The sequence below is a fragment of the Bombus affinis genome, chromosome 3 (assembly GCF_024516045.1).
Source record: "Bombus affinis isolate iyBomAffi1 chromosome 3, iyBomAffi1.2, whole genome shotgun sequence".
In the NCBI taxonomy this organism is placed as follows: Eukaryota; Metazoa; Arthropoda; class Insecta; order Hymenoptera; family Apidae; genus Bombus; species Bombus affinis.
In genome coordinates this window covers 15,893,779-15,913,772 of record NC_066346.1, presented here as the reverse complement: position 1 = coordinate 15,913,772, position 19,994 = coordinate 15,893,779, and the positions used below count along the sequence as shown (strand labels likewise).

Here is a 19,994-nt window from a genome sequence, read left to right as displayed (position 1 = left end):
AAAATTTGGAATTTTTATGGTAAATGGTAATGTTTTATATTATATGACAGATGAAACACACCGAGATTAACATTTTTTTCGACCTGTTTAATTCATGAAACGCGGTTAACTGTTTAAAAACGCTATCGACGATAGCTTTTCGAAAGATGTATAAATAAAACGAGGAGATAGAGCGAAATGAAATAACAACGAGTCGTTCGATTTCTCGTTATGTCGTGTTGTTAAGAAGCAACAGAAATGAAATTTCAATTTTCCATTAGAATCGACGGAAGGATCAAACGACGATACGGTAAGAGAAATGGCATGATTCCACTCAAGTGGCACCGTTTTGTCAACGCAGGCTAACGCGTGACCTTCGTTTCGATCAACATGGTTCAACATTTATCATACCGCCTGTGCTGTCAGATGTTCAGCCAAATGGTGTTTGCATTTGTCGTAGATAAAACGCTTGGAAAACTCGTCGCGCGCTAGTGCGCTTCTCCGTTTTCGCATGAAATCTCCGACTTTTTTCTACTTTCCTAGTTTCCTATTTTTTCTTTTTATCCGTTCTATACGATTCGCCTCTGAAAGGTTATTCTTGCTGTACCGCTACTATTAGGTTGTCCGAAAAGTTTCTCTCGTTTTATGAGGAAATAATAGACGCACGTTCCTTCTTTTGTATTATTTTGTCGAATTACGTACGATCCGTTTTGTTCTGTTGAGATAAACACCGCGATATTTCACAGACTTACTTTCACGTTTGTACGAAGGTGCACTGTTGTAAAAAATTCTTTTTGCGAAAGAAAGACACTTTTCGGGCAACTTAATACGTTGTGTTCGTTTTATAAAGAAATAATAGACGCGCGATGTCCTTTCTTTTATATTAGTTTATCGAATTATGCACGAACATAATAATAGAGATATAAGGAAATGGATCGCACCTAATTCGATAAAATGATATAAAACAGAAATTGTTGCTCATCTATTATCATTTTATGAAACGAAAGAAACTTCTCGGACAACCTAGTACATCGAACGACTACCGTTGAATAAATTCTCTAAAAACGAAAATGTTTTTAATCGAATTAAACGATCGAGATGGCTGTAATACTTTTGTAGGATTTTACGAATACTTACCGAGCGTTGAAAGTTCGATGTGCTCAAATACTTATAAGCGATTTTTCTTTCTCGAGACGATTCCCTTTCGTTCGCGAACAACCTAAAAATGGAAAAAATATCGTTAACGGGTGTGTTCGTGGTAATCGTAACAACGTCGTTAACCGATTTATCGATGAATCGTTACGTGTGCTTTACGTTCTTTGCGAGATTCCACGACAAATATCGTTACGCGCGAGTTAATCGAGTAAACGACGTTTAAAACGGTTTAAAGTTATTCCCGATATCGCAACTATAAATAGGGAAATGATACAAAGAACAGTGTTTTAAACCTTTGAGTGCTGTGGGCGCATATAGGTGTCTGGCGAAAGCTATCGGTGTGGACTAAGGACATATATATGCGTTTTCTGTAAGTGCTCGGCATGGACTAAGGACGCATGTATGGGTTTTTCAATTTTTCCGAACACCTATGCAGAAGTAATACTATTACGTTTGCGTGAAATAAATATAAATGCATTCCTTACGGCAGTAAACAAATGCCAATAGTACCTCGTTATTGTTGAAGTGGTCACCACTTGTAAGAAAACTCTACATCTGGTTTTTTTAGTTTTCCCAAGCACTGAATTTTTCACACACAACTAAATTATTAACTCGTGTTATATTTATAAGGTTCAATAATGCGATAATTCAGGGATCGATTCTGAAGTCTGAAAATCGAGTTTTTTTTATTATGAAATGATTTGATAAAATATAAAAATGAACAACAATTAATATGCGTCTATAACAATCAATAACGATGATTATCTAAACGGGAAATTATAAGTCTTTGGTGCAATGTTTACCTGAACGTCCTGAGCTACCGATCTTTCTTCTTCAGTCTTTAAATCTTAAATCTTCAGTCTTCACAATCTCAAACAACTATTCTATAACCTTGTCTGTCTCTCTAATGTAACTCTCTGTCCACCCGTCTGGGGAACACGTGCTTCTTCAACTGCTCGTCCATGCAATAAAGGAAGATCGGAAGATCTTGTATCTTTGAATCTATCAGATTTGTTTTTACATACAAAAGAAAATTAATAAAAATGTGACTTATTTTTATTCATTCTTTTGTACTGTTCGATCGTTCTCCACTATGATACGGTTTCAACGAAGAAACGTTTTATTTATGTTCAAGTGAGAGTTTTCTAAATCAAGATGAGAAGACAATGGTACAGCCCGAATGTGAATGTGGCAAACTATGGCGAGCCTCAAATCGTCATAGAGGAAAGCACATCGGGCGAAGAGGAAGAGGAAGGGCGAAGGAACGAGTCGCCTCCGCGTTGCATGGATCCCGATTCGACACCCTTAAATCCTCATCTATTGTCTCCCTGGCGAGAGGTCAGGAAACGCTCTCTACCGACTCCGCAATGTACTTCCGGGATAACCGCATCACAGGTACTGTCTGATGGTCATATCGAGAAGAACATACTTGCTTACGGGCCACATCCCCTTTCTTGATAATGGACTTTTAGTGTATCCTGTTAGCTTAACAAAACATAACGTTGTCCAACGTTTGCATAATATATTTAAATATATTCCTATTAGGTCATTTGTTGTCTGTATATTTTATACTGTCTATCTTCTCCCCTTTCGCGTTCTCGGTCATGACGACACGTAGGTTAACTCTCAGCGGCATGACGTGGCGAAAATCGATTTATAAGGTTCAATAATGGGATAATTCAGGGATCGATTCTGAAGTCTGAAAATCGAGTTTTTTTTATTATGAAATGATTTGATAAAATGAAAAAATGAACAACAATTAATATGCGTCTATAACAATCAATAACGATGATTATCTAAACGGGAAATTATAAGTCTTTGGTGCAATGTTTACCTGAACGTCCTGAGCTACCGATCTTTCTTCTTCAGTCTTTAAATCTTAAATCTTCAGTCTTTACAATCTTAAACAACTATTCTATAGCCTGGTCTGTCTCTCTAATGTAACTCTCTGTCCGTCCGTCTGGGGAACATGTACTTCTTCAACTGCTCGTCCGTATCGATCTCTCCGTTAAGCACAGCCTGTCGTGCTACCCGTAAAACAAAAAGAATCCCTATCCTACACGAACTCTAGGGATTTTACATATTTACTAAATTTAGTTTTCTAGTTTATTACGCAAATTCTAGTTAACTGTAAATTTCAATGTTTATAATAAATAATTAAAAATAACTAAAATATAACGCTCTTGAATCATTTAATCTCTTTCATTTTAATCATTTAAACTACTATAACTTATTACGATTTGCGCTTTGAATAGTTAATCAACAGAGTTCAGTCTAACGAAAAAGTATTCCATCCACAGCGATCGTCAGCGCTAGACACGCGCCGTCTTTACGGACGACATAGGCCGTGAGTATTCAGCACTCAAAGGGTTTATCGTCTGTGATAAAGCTTTTAGTTTCGAAAGCTCTGTTAAACTCGTTATGGTAAAATTAATAGACACTATAATCTTAACGAATTATCTTTTGTATTCGTAAGAGGCCCGACGATTTCTTTATTATGGGAAAATAATTTCAGCGATATTTTTCGCTTTTAACGCGTTTGCAGCACGTACGCGTATATCCTTGCCTGTTGCGCGTTATACGTTTTAACGTATGTGCATAATTTTCTATCTACCAAATACGCGCAGCTTTTAACGAAGCAGAGCGAAACGTTTGTAAAATTGAAATGTTAGAACGATGTTTCCGATAAAATTCTTTGTTCCCGGCAGGTTGAACTGCGAGACCGATGCGTTTAAAAGTGCAATTTTCGAGGAATTAAACGCACGAAATTCTGAATATTGGTTCCTTCGTTATGCCTTTGTCATATTCGTTTCTATCTTTATCATTATTCGACAGGTTATTCGCAACTCGTGCAACGAAATAGAAGGATATCCATACGTTGATCCAAATTTCTTCTTTCAATCATATAATTGGCTTTCCTTTGCATAAAATGATATTATCGAAACGTTATCATAGATATAATCTGGTTCTGGAAAAAATCGAAGAACGTCGTGTGAAAATCGATTTTAATTTAAATTGTCTTAAATATCCTTTAACGAATACGTCGTATTCTTTCGTTCTATTACGTTTAAATTAACAGTTATCGTCCTTTATGTCGGCCAATTCCTTCGTTTACGTTCTTTTTCACTTTCTACCGTAATAGATCAGCCACGGATAGTCCATTTCGACGAATAGTTTCTCTCGATCGACGTGGAAACCGTCGAAAAGAAAGATTTAGGATATTGTAGCCGTTCGCCGATAAGGAGCGCCATTTACGCCGAAGGAGATCCGTTCTCTTAGAACGTTCATAGAGCTCTGGGTCTTTTCGTTCTATAAGATTAATATAAATCTAGAAATTGTACAGCCCAACTTTAAGTCTATCGCAGCTTCGTTCGAACGACGTTACTTCGTCCTGTACAAATTTCGATTCCTCCGATGAAACGTGTATTCACAGTAAAGTACTTTTTTCTGTAATCTTATTATGGCTTGCGAAAGTGTTCGAATAATCTTGATCGTTCCGAGGTGACGCGTATCACACGAACAATAGAAAACTCGGAAAATACCGAAAGGTCGGATGATACCGGCGTTCGTACGGTAAAATCGTAAAATTGATTTCGATAACTTAACATCGTACTTGCGTTTCAGTTTAGTTGACTATTTGATCGATTAAAAGTTCAATTAATCTATTTACTTTGTTCGCGCGGTGCCGGCGTTAAAATTTCGAAAAAAAAACGCGCAGTTAGGAGAAAGCTGGAAACACATCGTATAATACGAGACTCGGATAGCCGAAACTTCACCGAGCTGGCGGAAATTTTGCGTAGGATCGCGTATTATGCCAAACAGTTTGAAATCCCGTTAACGCTGTAACGAGACACGACTATCGTGATTATGTTCGTTACATCAGTTGCGACTCTTCAATTTTTGTACTTTCGAGTCTGTCCCTGTTTTAACGATAATAAAACATATTTGTAACGTTGGGAGAAGAGGTTTAATCAAGAAAATTGAAACGAAAATGTGCGATCTTTTTTCATTTTCTTCAAAACGAAGGTATTCTCTAACGTTGTAAGAACGTAATTGGGTCGACCCACACATAACTCGAGCTGAAATGATCGAAAGGGCGTAGCAGGCTTTTTTTTTATTTATTACAAGCGTACAGTTTTGTCAGGTTCAGCCAAATATTAGGTTGCCCCAAAAGTGTCTTTCCTCTACGAATATGTCTTTTACGACAATGCATCTTTATACAAACACGACAGCTAATCTGTCAAATGTCGTGGTCTTTACCTTAATAGAACAAAATGGAACGTACGTAGTTCGATAAAATAAAGGAAACAAGAAACGTCGTGCGTCTATTATTTTCTTATAAAACGAAAGACTCTTTTGTTGTACAACCTGATATTTGAACTGTCGATAATTTTCGAGAAAGGTCCTGTAACTTCCATATACATTTTCCGATCCATTTCAAATTTTTCCAATACAATACTCGCGTCTCGTTACAGCACCAGCGAAATTTCCAAATATCTCGCATGACACGCATCGCACATTCGTGAAAACATTCCGTGATAAACGTTGGAACGCTTTCTCATGCCATTGGGTATATCGCACCGAATAATTTCGAAATTTCACTGGCGCTGTAACGAGACAAAACTATGGTGATTATTATTATTATACGTGCAAAATGTGGAACAGATTTGAAAATGTATCACACAAGTATCGGAAAAAAGATCATCGAATTATTGGAAAAACCAATTTTGTTCGCTACGTCGATAAGCCACGGTAAATAGCGAGATCGTTTTTGAGACTAATAGTGCGTTTAAAACTATTGTTCATACCGTGTGCTAATTTTTCACTAATACTAAATAAACTTCGTTCGCAAGTAAATGTCCAGAATAACGTAATTTCCATCTGCATCGTCGGTTTCGTTTCAAATTTCACTGTTATAATTCTCGCAGCGGTTCCTGTCTCGTTACAGCGTTAACAAACTTTCGGAAAGTGTCGCGTAATGCGCATTTGGAAAAAATTTTCCGTTGCGAACGTTGCAATAGCAGCGCGAGCCACCGCGCAAACCGCGGGAAACAATTTTTCCTTGGAAAACTTGGAAGCTCGTGTCAGCGTTTAGAACACGTACCTGCGTTGTGTTTTATCGATGTTCGGTACTTTGAAGTCTAAGTATAAACCTTGCTTGCACGGTGCAACTAATCCGTGACAAATCGAGCAAAGTAGAGGCTGCATTTCATCGAATCAAGGAACGTTTGACGTGTACAACGTTTTTTTTTTTTTTTATTTATTTATTAAAATTCACAATTTGCCCAATTTGGACATTTGGTGGAATTTTTTAACGGTTAAATTAGCATGTTGGTGCCTACCCCCAGCGGGGTACCATCCTCGTGTTTGTTAGGTTATGTCCTTTATAAGGTCTGCTGGGTGCTTCCTTTTTAGTCTTCTGTCTATATTTATGGTTTTGTATGTTTCCGCAGCTAGCCGGTTTGTGTGTGTTGCTATTCTTGATTTGTATTTCTCGGAGTATCTGCTAATTTCTTCCTTGACCGTTGGCATTCCCAGGTCCCTTCGTATATCTTCGTTTCTGACGTACCAAGATCCGTTTACTATTGTTCTGAGGATTTTAGCCTGTATTACCTCTATTTTGTTTATATGGCTCATTGCTGCCGTCCTCCATAGTGGTATTCCGTACGTCCAGATTGGTTTTATGATCGTTTTATATATTTTTAATTTATTTTCTGTGCTTAGTTTGGATTTTTGGCTTGTTAGCCAATGCATTTGTCTCCTTGTTTTCTGTATTTTTTCTACTATCGATTTGATGTGTAGTTTCCAGGTGAGTTTTTGATCTAAGTGGAGTCCTAGGTATTTGACATGCTTTGTTTGCGTTATATGCGTGCCGTTCAATAGGATGTTTGGTGGTATCCTTTTTCGTAGCGTGAATGTAATATGGTTGCATTTATTGGGGTTTGCTTTTATTTGTTTTTCTTGTAGCCAATTTTCTATTTTTATGATATGTTCTTGTAGTATTTTGACTGCCGTTTCTGGGTTAGTATGCCTGACTAGTATAGCTGTGTCGTCCGCGAATGTCAATACTGTGCTGTTGGTAGTTGTTGGTATGTTCGCCGTGTATAATGTGTATAGTATTGGGCCTAGGACGCTTCCTTGTGGTACCTCGGCCTTGATGTCTTTAACTTGAGAATGTGTGTCCTTGATTTTTATTACGAAGGTTCTGCTGCTTAGGTAGGATTTTATTAAGTGATGTATTTGCTCCGGGAATTGTTTCCTAATTGTTTGTAGTAGACTTTCATGGTTAATTTTATCGAATGCTTTCTCTATGTCTATAAAGAGGGCTGTGCAGTATTCCTTGTTTTCTAGTGCTACTATTATTTCGTTTATAAGCCTGTGCATTTGCTCTATCGTGGAGTGTTTGTTTCTGAAACCAAATTGGTGATCCGGTATTAGTTTTTTTGTCTCTATTATTGTTTTTATCCGGCAATATATTATTTTTTCCAGTATTTTGGAAAATACTGGAAGCAGTGATATTGGTCTGTAAGATGCAGTTTGGTGCGGGTCTTTGCCTGGTTTATGTACAATTTTGATCTGTGCTAATTTCCATGGTTTGAGGAAGTATTGAATTCTTAGAATTGCATTGAATATTATTGTCATTAGTCTTATTGCTTTTGGCGGAAGGTTTTTCAAGATTTTACCATTGATTAGGTCGATTCCTGGCGCTTTGTTGTTTTTTGTTTTATCAATTATGTTTCTAATTTCTTGTGCCGATGTTTTAGCTATGTTGTATTCCTTGTCGGTTGTGGTAGTAGTGGTTTGTGGATCCTCCTCCGTATGACTTTTGAGGTTGCTGTTGTTGATAATGTGTGGTGTGAATGTGTTGCAGAGGTGGTTGGAGAATTCTTCAGCTTGTTCTTCGTTGCTTCTTGCCCATGTGTTATCTGCTTTTCTGATTGCCGGGACGGGTATTATTGGCTTCCTTATTTTTTTCGTGGCTTTCCATAGTGAATAGTTGGTGATCTCGTGTGTGGACAGTGTCCCTATGAACTTTGCGAATTCATTATCGTTGTGCTCCTTTATTTTGTTTTTTATTTCCTTTGCAAGTTTGTTTAAGTGTTTTTTGTTTTCTCGGGTTCTGTATTTTTGCCATTTTGCTTTTGCTTTTCTTTTTTCTTTGATTTTGTCGAGTATTTCTTGCGGGATTGTTATTGTTTGTCTGCTGGTTGGTTCGGGTGTAGTGGTTGTCCTTGCTGCTTCTTGAATAGTTGCTGTCAATGTTGCTACTGCCTGTTCTATGTGTTCAGGAGTTTTTAACGGGATGTTGCAGTTTATTTTGCTTTCTATTATTTCTCTGAAAGTTTGCCATTTGGTGGTTTTATTGCATAGTGTTTCTGGTTTGCTATAGTGTATTGGTTTGTTTCTGTATTCAATTATTATGGGTGTATGATCGGAGCTGAGCTCGAGGTTGGGTGTTATTTTTAGTTTATTTGTGTTTAGTCCCCTTGTACTGCAAAGTCCAGAAGATCTAGTTTTTTGTTCAGGTCAGTCGGCCAATGTGTCGGTGTTCCTGTGGATAATATATTGAGGTTATTATTTCTAATGTATTTTTCCAGTGTTCTGCCTCGAGGTGTAATGTTTCTTGACCCCCATAGCGTGTGCTTGGAGTTGTAGTCTCTCGCTGCGATGTACTTGTCCCCTAGGTCCTGGAAGTATTCTTCCCACATTTGAGTTGTTATTTTGTGTCGCGGGGCACATATACTGCTGACAACTGGAAGTAGTTGCTGCTAGTTTGAACTGTAACAGTGGTTGCTTGTAAATATACTTTGTTAACTTGGCTGTGTAGATAATGTTTGATATCGTTTCTGACTATCACTGCTGTCCCTCCGTGAGCTTTTCCTGAGGGGTGTTTGGTATCATATATGGTGTAGTATGGTATTTTCAAGTAGCTTTTTGTAGTGAAGTGTGTTTCTGAGACAAGTAGTATGTCTATATTATTATTGTATATGAATGTTTTAGTTTCGAGGGCCCGTTGTTGTAGGCCGCTTGAGTTCCAGGCTGCTATTTTTAGAGTGTCCGTTTTTATTTTTTGCTTAGCACGTTTGTAATTAGTTGTAGCATGACTGTGATTTGTTGGGTTTGCTGTTTGAGTACTGCGTTTTGTTCGCTTATCATTCTGGTTAGCATTTCGGTGTTCTTTATGGATTGTTTGAGCAGTTCTTTGATTTCTGCAGTGTCATTGTTACTATTGCTGTGGTATTGGTTGTGTGTATGTGTTGATTGGCTGGTTATTTGAGCATAGCTTAGACCACGAATGGTGTTGGTGCTGATAGGTTTGGTGTTTGTTGCTTGCTCTGTACTTGGAATTATTTCAGGATTTGTGCTGTCCTGTTGGGCTTGTGTGTTAGTGATTGTTCTGCTTCGTAGGGGCGGGAACAGTTTACGTTGTAATTGTTTTCTTACTTCACATCCTTTATAGCTTGCTGGGTGGTTTCCGTTACAGTTGTAGCATTTAACTTTTTCTATTTTTCCAGAATATGGGCAGTGTATAGTTAAGTGATTTTTTGCGCACTTGACGCAAGCTGGGCTTCTGTTGCAATAATTTTTAGTGTGTCCGTATTGTTGACACCGCATGCATTGAGGTATATCTTTTTTGTGTCGTGGTGGTTCGACTGTTACTATTGTGTTTAGTATTTGTTTGATATCATATATTTCCTTGTTATTGTTTCTGGGTTCCAGTTCTATTAAGAATAGTGGTAATGGTTGCTTTGTGTCGAATCTTGTTATATTGTTTATTGTTCTTGTTTGATGACCAATTTTAGCTAACTCATCGCTTAGTTTATGTATGTTCGTTTTAGGATGCAATCCTCTTATGACAATTTTATAGCTCCTTTCAGTTTTAAGCTGATACGTGTGGTAAATAGCATTTTTTTCTTTTAATGCTTTTATAACTTTCCTAAATGTTTCTGGGGTGTTTGTTTGTATTTTTACTTGTTCCAATTTTGTTTGCTTTATTGTGTAGTTGTTTTTCTCATCTAGATTATTTAGTAGATCGATGAGCGGGTCTATTATTTGGGCCTCAACAAGGATTGGTGGTGGTTTTGTAATATGATTTGTTTGGATAGTGGTTTTATTTACGGGGTCAGCGTCTATTTCTTCCGTTAGTGAGCTGAAGGAGTTACTTAATGATAATTCTTGCAGCCATCGCTGCTTTTCTGTAGCTGGGTTTCCTATGGCACTTATGTCTGTAGTTGTTTTGCGTTTTTTGCTAGCCTTCGCTAGCTTCCAGCTTTTGTCCTGGTAGTATCTTTCATGTTCTGAATTGCTATCTTCCTGTCCCCGATGCTCTTTTGTTTCTTCTGTCTCCATGTTAATTTGTTTGTTTCTTATATAATATGTTTCTCCTTTTGTTGCTATGTTTATAGTTGGTATTTGCATTGCTATTTTATTTCCTCCTCACTATCACTTTGCAGCACTATTACTTTGAAGCACTTTTTCACTATTCACTTATACCTGGAGAGGACGACCGTCTAGACACGTCCGTGCTCCTCGGCTGTCCGAGCAGGAGTGTGTACACCGTCCATACAGAAACTTGTACATCTCTGAAAGCCAACGCTTTGATGTTTAACGATGAATGCTCAATTCTCAGAAACGATGCTGTCGTTGAAATTAAGCTAGTCGTTTCTGCCGGTGTACGCGGAATTTCCTTTCTATGGGCTCTCGCGTACAAACGTGTTTATGTTCATTTACACCGTCTTTCTAAACGAGAGGTCTAATCAGTTTGTAGAGCTGATTTATCGGTTTCTGTGCGTACAGCTGCGTTACCGTTCGTCGAACGAATCATGCAAACCAGACAATTGCCCGATTTTAAGACGCGACGCGATAAACGCGAACAACTGGTTCAGTGGGACGACGATAATATCGATCAGAACGTTCTACGTAAAATTAGTTAGAAACGATCCGCCTGTTACGATCGAACTTGGGCTATTGGCATCGATTGTGGTAGTTACACTTGGCTAGCAAGTGTAATTAGAAGAATACGAATCCTTGGCAAATTAACGAATAGTTTCTTTCGAAATTTACTCTTCACCGAAGCATTTATCTTTTATACGATATCATACACAGCAACTGGAGAACCCGGAGTAGCGTTACCATTGCGAGAATTACGCTCAGCTAATAAACGCAAACGAACGAAAGACAAATATTCTGATAAGTTCGGCAAGCAAATGTTATCTCGTTTCTAGAAATAATAGTTAATAAGGAATATGCTAACAAGGAATTTGCTAATAACCGTAAGGTTGTATTAAGCGTACGGTTTATGCTAAATATAAATTGCACGAATGCGACGACAGTTCGTAACAAATTGAGTTCGATAACGACAATGTTAATTGTTTATCGTTTGTGCAACGCTATGAGGCGATTCTTCTCGAAAACTTGCAAGTGCCGAAACGACGGTAATTAACGCCATATTATTATAAAATAAATTCTAGGTAGTTTTAACTGTAGATTACTGTAGATTAGATTTATACTGTTTGAATAAATTCTCGCTCGTAAGTATTTGCGCGAATGCTGGTCTCGTGCGAAACGTGATAATTAAAATTGCGGATTTTTAGCATACGCAATACACGCAAGAAGATATAAAATTGCACAAATATTTGAGATATAATTGTAGATGAAACTTTCAGCCTGAGATCCAATCGAACCGGTAGCCTTTCTAAAACCGATCTCTACTTTCAAATCAACTTTAAATTTCAGCCTGTTTTTATGAGAAAATTCTCAAACTAATATGATGCTCCTCGGAGAGCTCTTCTCTGCCTTCTCTTTCGCTCTCCACTCGTTTCCCCCTAGAGAACAGCGTAATAGGACTACGTGTGCTCGTAGTCGGAGACAAAATTGGCGTTCAGGTGATATTCTACGGGAGCTTATTTTTCTAGATGACTCGTAACCCTGGCAAGTGTCAGTCTTTAATCTCTTAACGTACAATTTTGCTCCGCCTAACCGGTCAAAGACGCGCAATTTCTTCCTCGATCTACGTTCGCGATCTAAAGACGCTCGATTATACGCACACAGAGACGCACGAAGATACTCGAAGACTCTTAGAAACTTTTCACTTTTTCTATATTACACGAAATATTTAGAAACTTCATTAACAGCACGACGAGCCACGATTATACGTGATTGTGAAATTTCTAAAATTTCTAATTTCTCTGCAAAACCGTATCCAGAAGTTACATAAAATATTCGTCGCGCAAAGACGATGAAAATATTTGAGCAGTCAATTATTCGCTGTATTAAGCCACGATATTTAGCGAAACGATCTTTATCACCAGTTGTAATGTTTAAGACTACTTCTATTCATGCTATATACTAATTTTTCGCTAAATGTATATTTGCCATAAATGTTACAATTACAAGACATCATAACTGTTACAAGAGAAGTTTGCAAAGTTGCGATATGAAGGTTGATGTTTTTAATTAAAAAATTTTTGATCGCGAATAACCGTTAAAACGGATTAAAGTTTTTTTGATTGCCGGTAATCATTATCGACGAGAGAAATTTCATTTTGGTTACCAGTAACCAACATAAATAACCGGATTTTTAAATATTTTTTTTTTTTTTCTGTTACGAGTAACTGTTATCCGTGGCGAGAAAATTTTATTTTGGTTATCGATGACCATTATCGATGGCAAAAATTTGCTCTACATTGTCAATTATCACTGGCTATATTATCAATCGTTATTAACGTCACTGATAATTATTGGGTTGGAAACTAGGTGATTGCGAATTTTGTCAATATCATGTAATGACAAAACCCTCAATCACCTAGTTAACAAGCCAAAAGTACGTGTGTTCGCAGTTATTCATAAAACTTGTGTGTTTTATCGAGCAAACAAAACATATGAAAATATAGGAAACGAATAGGATGAAAGATATCGCAGTAGAATATTTTTATTAACAGTTGCACCGTGATATCTTTTATCTTATGCTTTGTTTCGTACATTTTCGTATCTTTTTCTTTGCATAATAAAACATATCAGTTTTATAATTAGGCTTCTTTACGTTGCCAGTGAAAACCGATTATCAGCAATGTCAATAAATATCGACGATAGTCGAATGTGACTAGAAAATATTTTTTTCATCGATATTGCTTGGCGATAATCGAAAATCAATTTCGCCATCGATAATGGTTATCGGTAACCAAAGCAAAATTCGGTTTTCCTTGATAATGGTCACTGTTCGATAACCGAACAAAAATTCAGGTCACTTCCATTGATTACCTTTTCAAATTAAATTCCCATGATCTAAAATTATTATCGAGCGACCGAGGAACAAATCGAATCGTTCGTAATGATTATTCATAATCAGAATTATTAACGATTAAAATTCTTGAATCGTATCGCTTTTGGAGAAATTGAAAACTGGCTTTCGTTTAAATAAAAACTAGTTTCTACCCAATGATTTTCCTGCCAAAAAATATTTAACGTAGTTGTTATTTTGGAGCTTCGCTTGTACTTCCACGTAGATTCCCAGATTGATTTCTAATTTTCCTATTGTAATATAACAATTAATACGATATAATATAATAATCTTAATATTAGATTATAAATATTAACATTGTAGGATTTTTTTATTTATTTATTTTATTTGGGTATGGTCGTTGTCACAAGATCACCGGCGATCTATCGGTTTCGTGATTTCTTGCGTCTCCGACGTGACACTGGCAACCTCACCATACACGCCTATTACATCAATGCACTCGTGTTCAGTGTCTCCATACACTGTACTCGCATTCAGTGTCTCCATACACGCCTATTACATCAATGCACTCGTGTTCAGTGTCACCATACACTGTACTCGCATTCAGTGTCTCCACACACGCCCAGTGCGGTAATATGATCCAACAAACTGAGACTCATCCGTGTATGAAATCGAAAATGATCTGTCATGTCATTACGGTCTGACCGGTAACTCACAAAATGCAACTGGCGCTTTGAATACTAACCGTAATGATACTGACTTTTGTGTCTTTTTTTCCTCCCTACTTTATCATTGAACGTCCGATCGAAATTTTTGTTGTTAACCTGGGCCCTTGACCTATTTGGACAGTTAGTTAAGCCATAAAGAGACCAGTACAATATAATTTAGCTAAACTATAAAGGAACAAAATACCAGTTATATCAAGTTTAATGTTAGGAAAACCCAATATTTTAGATCCACCCGAGGACGTGTGATAATCAGAATGGCCGTGTCGGAGATGAAAGAACACCGGAGCCTCTCCTTTGAAGCGATACCCCCTTAGTGCTGTAATCCAGATTTCATCATAGCCGCACTAAGAAACTGTTGTAATTCGGTCCGACTGTACTTATTCGAAATTTATGATAGTGAGCTCGGGCTCGAGGCGTCAACCGGTCGCCGAACGTAGTCGCGGTCAAGGGATGAACGTTTTATCTAACAAAGCCATGAAGTAACTCTATAGCTTTCCTTAAAAGAAATACTTGGGACGGGGCACGACGGTAAACATTTCAACGATTTCTGTCCCGTTGCTCGCCACACGCAGACTTTGTCCTTCGGGTAAGACGATTGCCAGATGCCAACGCATCTTCGCAGTATATGTTTAGCTGGGCGAGGACCCGCTACGAATATTAAATTTCAATTACACAAAGTCACTCAAATAGACAAATGGCCTGTGCCCCAACTACGGGAAGATAAGAGAAATCTATCCTTCCACGAACGACGCTTCCCGCTAGCAACGTTCCCCAAGGACAGCTAATATCTTTCTCTAACCACCAACATGGAAATTGACCAATTAACAGCAACGACAATTTCCCTCACCCTTCGAACGAAGACTTTTCTCCGCGAATCCGATGATCTCGTGCCCATAGGCACACCCATCATAGTTTTCTTCGACAGCGTCTCCGCGACGGAGAGTCACTCTCCAGTGCGATCTCATCAGTAATCGACCTGTCTTTCGTATATGTAATAATTGCTCCTTGCTCTAATATACAGTGTAACTTAGACGCAAACGAAGGGTAAAGTTCAGCATCCATTGACCGCGGAAACGTTGCCGGAGCCGAGACCATTGTCCTAGTGCCGCGAATATCGATACCTTGCGACTATCTATCGACTCTGTAATATCCCTAATTTGTGTCAATAAACTCAACTATTGTTACACCGCACCTATGGCTAATTTCAACGAAGATTCACCGAACACCACCACCCCCAATCCTGACGTACATCCGACATATATAACATTATATGTTATTACGAAACACTATATACCGTTGTACGTTATATGGTAATACTATATATCGTTAAACGTTATAACGTAACAATATACATCTTTATACGTTATTACGTAATAGTATATATCGTTATACGATATACGATAATGCTAGATAACGTTATACGTTATTACGTAATGGTATATATAGTTATACGTTACATGGTAATACTATATAACGTTATACGTTATATGGTAACACTGCATGACATTATACGTTATTACGTAATAGTATATACCGTAATACGATATATGGTAATACTATATATCGCCAAACGTTATAACGTAACAACATACAACGTTGTACGTTATATCGCAATAGGATATAACATTATACGTTATATGATAATACTATATAACGTTACACGTTTTTACGTAATATTATATAACGTTATACGTTATATGGTAACAATATACAACGTTATACGACATATGATATTACTATATAACGTTATAAGTTATTACCTAATAGTAAAAGGTATGTAAATATGAGACCGGAAATTTTGTATAGAAAAATGCACGTTTATTGTATGATAATTATACGTTATATGGTAACACCATATAACGTTATACGTTATAACGTAACACTGTATAACGACATACGTTACATGGTACTACTATATAACGTTATGCGTTATAACGTAACAGTATACAACGTTATACGTTACAACGTAACACTATATAACGTTATACGATACATGGTAATACTATATAACGTTATACGTTATAACGTAAAAGTAATAGTATACATATAGTATACGTAATAGTATATAGCGTTATACGTTATATGGTAATACTATATATCGTTATACGTTATAACGTAATAGTATATAACGTTATACGTTATATGGTAGTACTACATAACGTTGAACGTTATAACGTAAGAACATACAACGCTACACGTTGTTACGTAATAGTATACAACGTCATACGATATATGGTAATACTATATAACGTTATACGTTATAACGTAACCATATACAACGTTATACGTTATTAAGTAATAGTAAAAGGTATGTAAATATGAAACCGGAATTTTTGTATAAAAAAATACACGTTTATTGTATGATAATTATACGTTATATGGTAACACCATATAATGTTATACGTTATAACGTAACAATATACAACGCTACACGTTACACGGTAACACCATATTGTTACGTTTGGCTATCCAAATTTTCAAATTTTAATCAATGTAGTAGTCGCTGCCACCGGAAACAGTCTAAGGACTGCTTCAATTAGATATTTCTTGTTAGATTAAGTAGCGTTGATTGGAGTTTAGGCCACTGGTCAACAATCTCCACGTTTCGGCTAACCTGCTATGCCCAGGAATACTAGCACGGGAGAGGATTGTTTGGAATAAACAATTATATTATAAATAATTATTCCTGGCGGATTTAATGACGAATTTTACTAATTATTGATATTATTTATTATTTTAATTATTAATTATTAATATATAATATATTAATATAATATATTATATAATATATATAATTATATAATATATTAATAAATTAATATATTAATTATTAATTATTAATAATAATTATGTGTATTGTAATAATTAATTATTAATTATTAATTATTAATAATAATTAAAGTTGACTCACCTGACGTTGGCCTCCGCTGATGAACGGGCAGGCCGCTGGGGTGATTCCGGTTTTACAAAGATTTACACTTCTATAATTTTTTTTGTTTTAATCTTTATTTAATTTGAACAGTGTAAACAACAGTGTGTCCGGACGTGTTTAACAATTCGAAATTCTAACGCAAAACTTGAGCCAACTATTGTTTTAATTCTAACTGACTAATAACAATTATTTTATAATTCGAACTGACTAATAACATTTATATCTCGCAACTCTTAAACTCGAACTGGAACGAACAATTATTCTCTAATCCTAACTTAAATTCTAATTAAATCAACTGAACGAACTGATATCAGACTCACTCAAATTCGATTGAACGACTAATACCAATTATCTGCTTATTCTACCGAAACGGACCGATTCAACTAATATCAATTATTCCGATTATTCTCTTATTCAACTGAACCGCTAACAATTTCTTTATTCTAACTGATAACGATTACTCTTCTGTAATTTCGCCAAAATCTCCCGAACAGCTAACAATTACTCTTACTCTATTTTCGCTAAATACTCCCTAACGCTAACAATTACTCTTACTCTAATCTAACTGAACCAACTAATGACAGTTACTCTCTTTTCACAATTACTCTTCTTTATTCTACTGAACCACTAACAATTACTCTCCTTATTTTCGCTAAATTCTCCCGAACGCTAACAATTAATCTCCTTATTTTCGCTAAATTCTCCCGAACGCTAACAATTAATCTGATTTGAAATGTGTCGCTACGCTTTTTATAATGACATCCCCAATGGGATGGCAGTCACGTGGCAGTTCGTTCCGGTGGGAATCGCAATGCTGCAGGTTTTTAGAGTTTCCATGAGAGAACGTGGATTTTGATGATTGCTGATGTCTTGTTTGCTTCATCCCACGCCGTGTCTTGATTTCTCGTATACCTTTTCGATGCTGATGGAAACATTCAAAATACGTGATTGAATGTGGATATTGCAGTGGTTTGTCTTTCGCCGAGATTGCGTCTGCAATCCTTCCGAATCCTTTCCTGCTGATGCCAATGGGAACGATCAAGGCACGTGCAATCCGTTTTGTCAAAATTGCAAGGACTTTCCATACGCGTGTAGCAACGTGTCTTTGCCGAAGTTGCATCTGCGATGCTCTTGTAACCCTTCATAGCGGTGGTCATCTCGCAGTTCCGCCGTGGCTTTTGTATGTGTAGCACGCGTTATTTCTTGTTTCTTCCAATAAAGTATTTTTACATAATGGTAAGTTTTAATATATCATTTTGAAGTCGTTGTAGTGTGATCGTGAGGGTTTGATTTAATTATAAAGTTGTATAGTTTTATATTTTGAGGTTATCTTGTATTCATAATGGCGTGCTATGAATTTTGGTTATATGAATCTCGATCAGTGATTTTTAGTATGCGATCGCTATTTCGGTATTTTAGTTTATTGGGGTTTTTATCTTCTTTTTGTGATTACAGGTTATGTTGAGTCATGGACACAAAAGCGTCCGCGCCTGTGCGAACTGTGTGAGTATGTATTCTTAGTATTCTATCTCGTTTCGCATGTTGTTTGTTTCCTTAAACTTGTGAATTTGTTTTAGCGCAAGAGGAGGAAGATATGTGAATGGTACGAGATGACGTGATCGACGTGCGTGTGTGAATATGTGCGAAGGATGATGCTGAAGGGGCGGTTTTCCACCCAAGTAGGCACAGTGGCACCTTCGTTGACGTCGTGTCCTGATGATCTTTTGACAATTTGGTTTTATTTGACAATATGAGATATATTTTGCTCCTTGTAGATTTATATGTCCATATTTGCTATATATTAAATCGTGTATATTTTATATTACTTTCTTGTTATTAGGTTATTAGTTGTGTAACTCCAGTTTCTGATCTATGGAAAGTGGTGAAACGTCTTCACGAAATACAATTTCATTCGTTTTCCTCCCTTGCATTGGCACGCTGTGAGTGGTGTCGACTTCCAAATGAGGTTTGTGCATCTTGATTATTATGCGTTTAATGATAGATACGGAGGTATCTTTGTAAAGAGGTTCCCATGCGGAGTGTCTCGGTGTGTATCTTGTTATGATTTCTTTTATTTAGTTCATCCTGCTTCTTTCGTGTTTTATTCACTGCATATGATATTTCAGTGCAAGAAGAAGAAGAATTGTAAAGAATCCGTAAGTGGCCCTAGAAGACGCAGTCATCGTGTGAGGTGTTGTCGGCAGGAACGAAGAGTCGAAGTTGTTGAAGAAGTCGTGTGACATTTGTATTGTTTCTGGTTATATACAACGCTATTTCACATATCTATGTATATATATTATTATATTATTATATATTATTATATTAAGTCTTCAGTTGGTTTAGTTGAATGTTCAGTAATGTAATTTTCACAGGGTGGTTTTGTATATTAGATGAGTAGTTGTTCGATATAATAATATGTGTGTATATATATATATATATATATACATTTCACAATGTAATTTTCCATTATGTAAAATATATATATGCATATGTATATGTGCGTGTATTGTTATTCTCATTGTTTCTCGGATCGTTAATTGGTTGAATATTCCATAATGTGGATTTCGTATATAATTCTCTAGGTTCGTAGAAATGTAATTCTATATATTTATTTCTTTGCGTTTTAATGGTTTAATAACGTATACATACATATATATATTATGAATTTTTCCCAAAGATACGCGTACGCATGTGTATATCTATATATGTGTGTGTCGCAGAGCAATCTTCTATACAATTTTCACTTTTATTAGAATGCTGACGTAGTGTAGTATATTTTATTTCTTTTATTTATTTTATTAGGTTACCAATTATTCAGATTCACGAAGTAGGTCACACACACAGATATGCATACACGTGTGTGTATATACATGTGTTTTCGCAGAGAAATCTCATACATTTGAATCGCGGCTTGTCTTATTTATTGGTTCATTTAATTATTTCATTTTATTTTTATTTT

The 19,994-nt window shown here is 36.5% G+C and overlaps 2 long non-coding RNA genes across 2 annotated transcripts; one reads left to right on the top strand and one right to left on the bottom strand.

Annotated features, from left to right (window-relative positions):
* Positions 1 to 767: 767 nt before the first annotated feature.
* Positions 768 to 17,728, bottom strand: LOC126914870 (uncharacterized). The gene is made up of 2 exons (XR_007709890.1): positions 17,015 to 17,728; positions 768 to 1,198 (listed from the first exon to the last, which is right to left on the bottom strand). It is a non-coding gene; the product is annotated as an uncharacterized LOC126914870 (long non-coding RNA).
* A 244-nt stretch (positions 17,729 to 17,972) lies between these two features.
* On the top strand, positions 17,973 to 19,317 carry LOC126914818 (uncharacterized). Its single transcript, XR_007709823.1, has 5 exons — positions 17,973 to 18,271; positions 18,491 to 18,538; positions 18,613 to 18,714; positions 18,876 to 19,001; positions 19,162 to 19,317. It is a non-coding gene; the product is annotated as an uncharacterized LOC126914818 (long non-coding RNA).
* Positions 19,318 to 19,994: the final 677 nt, after the last annotated feature.